Below are 5,834 nucleotides of genomic sequence, written 5' to 3' on the forward strand. Positions count from 1 at the left end.
TCTTTGGTGCAATATATCTTCATGACTCTTGCCCATTTTCTAATTGGCTCATTATTTTTCATTATCGAATTTTGAGAGTTCCTCACACATGTTAGATACAAGTTCTTCGTCGGATATGTGATTTGAAAATATTTTCTTCCCGTCTGCTGCTTGTCTTTTAATGCTCTTCACAGGAGCTCTTGTGGGGAAAAATTTTTACATTTTCATCAGGTCCAATTTATTGATTTTTCCTTGTTACAGATTGTCCTTCTAGTATCAAGTCTAAGAACACTTTGCTTAGTCCCAAATCCTAAAGATTTTGTGCTATTTTTCTAAAAGTTTTATAGTTTTATGTTTTACATTTAAATTCATGATCCGTTTTGTGCTACTTTTTGTATAAGGTGTGAGGTTTTGGTCTATGCTCATTTTTGGCCTGTGGGTGTCCAGCTGCCCCAACACCATTAGTTGAAAAGGCTGTCCTTCCTCTATTGGATTTATTCTGAGCATTTACTAAAAATCAGTTGGGCATATTTGTGTGCACTTCCTCGGGTTTTTAACCTTTTCAGGGCTTTATCTGACTCCTGGTCCCAACATACATTGTCTTAATTTCCTCTGAGATATAAAAAAAGTGAATCATAATTTTGTAAAGATACCAACGTTGTAATTAACAAGGATTTTACAGCAACATCTAATTAAACAGTGATCATGCAATATCAATTTAACTTGATCACCGTTGCTCTCAACGCTCCATGAGCTAATTTTAACAGTTAAATTTGCCTGAAGCCATAGAGAATTGTGAGATGAATAAGAACTTAAATGTATAAAAGTGCAATTTTTTACTTTGAAAGACTAAGAGGGGAAACTTCAAAGCTATTAGATCATAGAAATGTTAGAACAGAAAACAGCAATTGGGAACGGCCTGTCTATGAGGTTCCACTAGCGAATGAAACTAAAAGTCTCTTTCTATTCTACTAAGTGGGTCTTTACTTATACATAATTATGTCGTCCTACACGGTAGCTGTGTTCTCAGACATTTGTGTGCATGTCACCCTCCACTGTGTAATGTACTAGAGAGAGCTCTCTCTAGACTAGGCGACAGTAGACTTGGCGTCTAGTCCCAGCCGTGTCTCTAACCCACTCTGTGACTTTAGATAATCACTTAGTTCTCTGGATGTCTGTCGCTCTGTGAAATACAGTTCAATTTAGCAAATATCTTCTGAGTGACAACTCCATAACAGGTCCTGTGAGATATGCTATGATGAGCAAAACACAAATCTTCCTCTCAAGTTATTTTCTGCGTTGGAGGTTATACCTGCAATTTATCAAACACTTACAATAGGTCAGCAATGCTAAGTACTTCACAAGTCTTACTTCCTTTAATCCTCACAGTAACCTTGTGAGGTTAGAGCTAATATCATCCCCATTTTACAAATGTGGAAACTAAGACTTTGAGAAGTTAAGTAGCTTGTCCAAGGTTACACTCTGGGTAGCCCTTTGACCACCATATCACATCGATGGACGTCTGTCAGAGGACAGAGTTCAGGTGAGCTCTTTCTGGTCTGGCTTCATATATGAGGTAGATTCTTAATCCAATAGGACTGAGGGTAGCATTTTGACACGACAAACAGAAGTTAGATATATGTATTAGCACTTTACAGATGGGGAAGCTGAAGTTTAATGAAGTCATATAACTTGCCCAAAGTCACAAGATAGTCCAAGACGCAAACCCGTGTTGTTCTTTCTTATGATCGAGAATACGGGCTCCTTCCCCAGGCCAAGGCCAACCTCTCCGCTTGTGCCGTGGGTCCCATCTCTTTCTCCTTCTCGAGGATCTGGCTCTTCATCAGTTCTTCCCTGTCACGTGTGGGAATAACCTCTTCCTCTGGCCTGTCTCTTTTGCCCCAGCAATTAAATATAAATATGTCCAAAAATCTTCCTGCATGAAAAATCCCTCCTCTTAGCCTTATCTCAGCTGCCTCTCAAGCTAATGAACTCTCTCTCTCTTGCTCTCATAGCCTTCCTTCTGGAAGGAGTTGTCTACACTCAATGTCTCTACTTCCTTACCTCTCAATCACTCCCCTCCCACTGCAATCTGGCTCCTGTCTCCAACACTTCTCATACACCGCTTTTACCAAATTCATCAATGACATCCTTGTCACTATGCAGTGTTTCATTTCTCATCTTGCTTGACTTCTCTGCAACAGTCGATGAACTTGACTAATACCCCTTCTCCTGAGGGTTTTCCTTTGGCATGTAAGCCATAGTGTTCTTCTGTCTTTTTTCCCCATCTCTTTCTCTCCTTCCCTGTTTCCTTTGTAGGTTCACTGTCTTCCCACTTACTCACATTGTATTATTCTTTTAATGTTTGCTGAATTCAGTCTGCGATTATTTTTTTGTGGACTTCTGTGTTTCTGCTCATGAAGGATATTGTCTATAGTTTTATTTTCTTGTAATGTTTTTGTCCGGTTTTGGTATCATGGTAACACTAGCTTCATAAAGTTAATCAGAAAGTGTTTTTCCAGCACGAGCTTTCTCCTGCCCCCGCCTGCTCTCTGGCCTCCAGCTCTCCCGGCAGCATGGCCTTCACCGGCAAGTACGAGATCGAGAGTGAGAAGAACTACGATGAGTTCATGAAGCACACTGGGATCCCCAGCGAGACTACTGAAAAGGGCCAAAACTTCAAGATCATCTCGGAGGTGCAGCAGGATGGGCAGAACTTCACCTGGTCCCAGCACTACCCCGGGGGCCACCCCATCACCAACAAGTTCACCATCGGCAAGGAGTGTGACATGGAGACTGTGGGGCGCAAGAAGTTCAAGGCCACTGTGCAGATGGAGGGTGGGAAGCTGATGGTGGACTCCCCCAACTTTCACTTTTCCTTGGAGATTGTGGGGGACAAGCTGGTGGAGACATCCACAGTCGGGGGCGTGACCTACGAGCGCGTGAGCAAGAGGCTGGCCTGAGCAAGCAGGCGGGGCTCCGAGGGGGCTACAGAGCCACCAATAAAGCTGGGATCAGAACAGAAAAAAAAAAAAAAAGCGTTTTTCCTCTTCTATTATTGGGAAGAGATTGTATAGAATTGGTGTTAATTCTTTCTTAAGTGTTTGGTAAATTTTTCCAGTAAAATTTTCCAGTGAAATTTAATTTATTTAATAGTTATAGGACTATTCAAGTTACATATTTCATATTGGATGAGTTGTGGTTTTTTGTGTTTTTCAAGGAACTGGTCCGTTTTGTCTAAATTATCAAATATATGTGTGTAGAGTTGTTCATAGTACACCCTTCTTATCATTTTGATGTCTGTAGGGTCTATTATGATATCTCTGTTTCATTCCTAATATTGGTCATTTGTGTCTATATTTTTTCGTCAGTCTTGCTAGAAGTTTGTCAATTTTATTGATCTTTACAAAGAACCAATTCTTTTTTCATTGACTTCTCTTTTTTTTTCTGTTTTCAATTTCATCAATTTCTGCTCTTATCTCTATAATTTCCTTCCTTCAGTTTGCTTGGAGTTTGTTTCACTCTTGTTTTTTTAGCTTCTTGAGGTGGGAGCTTAGATTATTGATTTGAGAGTTTTCCTCTTTTTCTATATGCATTTAGTACATAAATTTCCCTCTCAGCACTGCTTCAGCTATGTCCTCCACATTTTGGTATGTTGTATTTTCATTTTCATTCAGTTTAGTGTATTTTCTAATTTTCCTGAGACTTCCTCTTTGACCCATGGATTCTTTTGAAGTGTGTTGTTTAGCTTCTGTGTGTTTACAGACTTCCCCATTATCTTTCTGTTATCGAGATCTAGTTTGATTCCATTTTGGCCAGAGAATACACTCTATATGATTTTAATTCTTTTAAATTTGTTAAGGTTTTCCCTGTGGCCCAGGGTATATTCTGTCTTGGTATATATTCCATGGGCCTTTGAAACCAGATAATGTCAGTCCTCTGACTTTATTCTTTTTTTTCTAAATATTTTTGGCTATTCTAATTTCTTTATCTATATATAATTTAGAATTTGATTTTTTAACATCTGCTATATCTACTAAAAAGTTTTCTGGGATTTGTATTGTGACTGCCTTGAATCTACTGATCAATTTGGGGAGATTTGACATCTTAACAATATTGTCTTTCAAAGCGTGGACATAGTATATCAATCCATTCGGTTAGGACTTCTTTCACTTCTTTTTTTTTTTCAAAGATTCATTCATTCATTCCTTTATCCAGTAAACAATTTATTCACTCAGTGTCAACCCCGTAGCAGACACTAAGGATAGAGTGGTGAATAAAGCAGATGAGACCTCTGCCCTCAGGGGGAGACAGACAGTAAACAATGATAGTGGGACCAGGAGGGACGCACAAAGGATGGGTATCTCATCCAGTACGGGGCTGCAGAGGAAGGCAGGAGGGGACATTGAAGGCCTTCACAAGGAAGAGCCATCCTACTGGGACCTGAAGGATAAGTAGGAGTTAGCCAGGTGAAGAGGGGAAAGGTATTACAGGCAGAGGAAGTAAGGAGTGCAAAGGCTTTCTTCCAACATTCAGCCCCATGATGGGCCGTCTTGTTTCATGGGACACTAACCTTTGGGGTGGGGAGAACCCCCAGGGACTAGTTTTCACAGAGGAACTCTGAAGTCATGCAAGTGTGATAATGCATGAAATGTGAGGAGAACATGGATCCAGTCAAGTCTGGCTAGTTGATGGGATGTTAGGAGCAGAAAGGAGGGATGTGAGTGTGTGTATGTGTGTCCCCATCTGTCTTAGGGAGGGGGCTGGATATTGAGTTTGGAGAGGAAAATTGGGAAAGGCTTGTGAAGCCTTGAATGCCAAGTTAACAAGTTTGGACCGTTTCCTGAAGATTGCATGGTAGTGGTCTGAAAGGTTAGATCTGTGTTTTAGAAACAGCAAGCTGACTGTAGTGTGAGAATGGATTGGAAAAATGGCTTAACTCTGTCTCTTCTAGAATGTAAGCTCCATGGGAGGAGGGATTGGATATGTTTTGCTTACCATTGAATCTTCAGCCCGATGCCTAGGACATGGCAGAGCCTCAACAAATATTGGTTGAATAAATAAATGAATGAAGTCGCTGCAAGTGCCCAGCAAGAGATGGTGCAAGGCTGAACTATGCAGCGACAAGTTTCATGTGATATTAAGGAGATAAGGTCAACAGGACCAGGTAACAAAAATGCACATAAACTACTTAGCCCTGGGCCCAGCACAAGGTAGACATTCGATAAGTGGTAGTCATTATTAGCTTTATATCCAAGGTGAAATTTAGTCTGCCTCCCAGGTTTCTGGTTTGGAATTCTAGGAGCATATTGGTGCATAGCACTCACCAACAGTCCACTGAGGTAGAGAGAAGCAGATGTGGGAGTGGGTAAGTGTGGAAGTGAAGATAATGAATTTAGTTAGAGACATTGAATTTTGAGGAAATGTCATGAGATTATAGGCAATAATGATCCAGGAGGCACTGTAGACAATCCTTAGGTACTCTATACTATTATTAGCAGCTTTACCATGGGCGACCAAGGCCCAAACAACAGAAAAAATGCAAAGGCCACTATCATCCTGAGGGCTTAGACCTGATTTGGGCATGGGGCAGTGTGCCTCTCAGGAGCTTATGGTCAGGAAACGCTTTTTATGAGGCAACTAGACTAGCTTCTTGCTAATATTTTAAGGAGCTGGAGATTTTTTGGCTAGAGCTTGGAAAACAGGGAATGATGTGGAGTCTGACTAGTCAGTGTCATTGGGCAGAGATCTATTGAGCCAGCTTACCAATGGCCCAGGCTCAGCAGACCGAAGTTCTAGCTCTTCTAGCTCTCAGGACACGATAAAGAACAGAAATGTGACACCTAGTACTCCTC

The 5,834-nt window shown here is 40.9% G+C and overlaps 1 pseudogene; it reads left to right on the plus strand.

Annotated features, from left to right (window-relative positions):
• Window positions 1-2,505: 2,505 nt before the first annotated feature.
• Window positions 2,506-3,024, plus strand: LOC106834974 (gastrotropin pseudogene; annotated as a pseudogene).
• Window positions 3,025-5,834: the final 2,810 nt, after the last annotated feature.

The sequence above is a fragment of the Equus asinus genome, chromosome X, assembly GCF_041296235.1.
Source record: "Equus asinus isolate D_3611 breed Donkey chromosome X, EquAss-T2T_v2, whole genome shotgun sequence".
In the NCBI taxonomy this organism is placed as follows: Eukaryota; Metazoa; Chordata; class Mammalia; order Perissodactyla; family Equidae; genus Equus; species Equus asinus.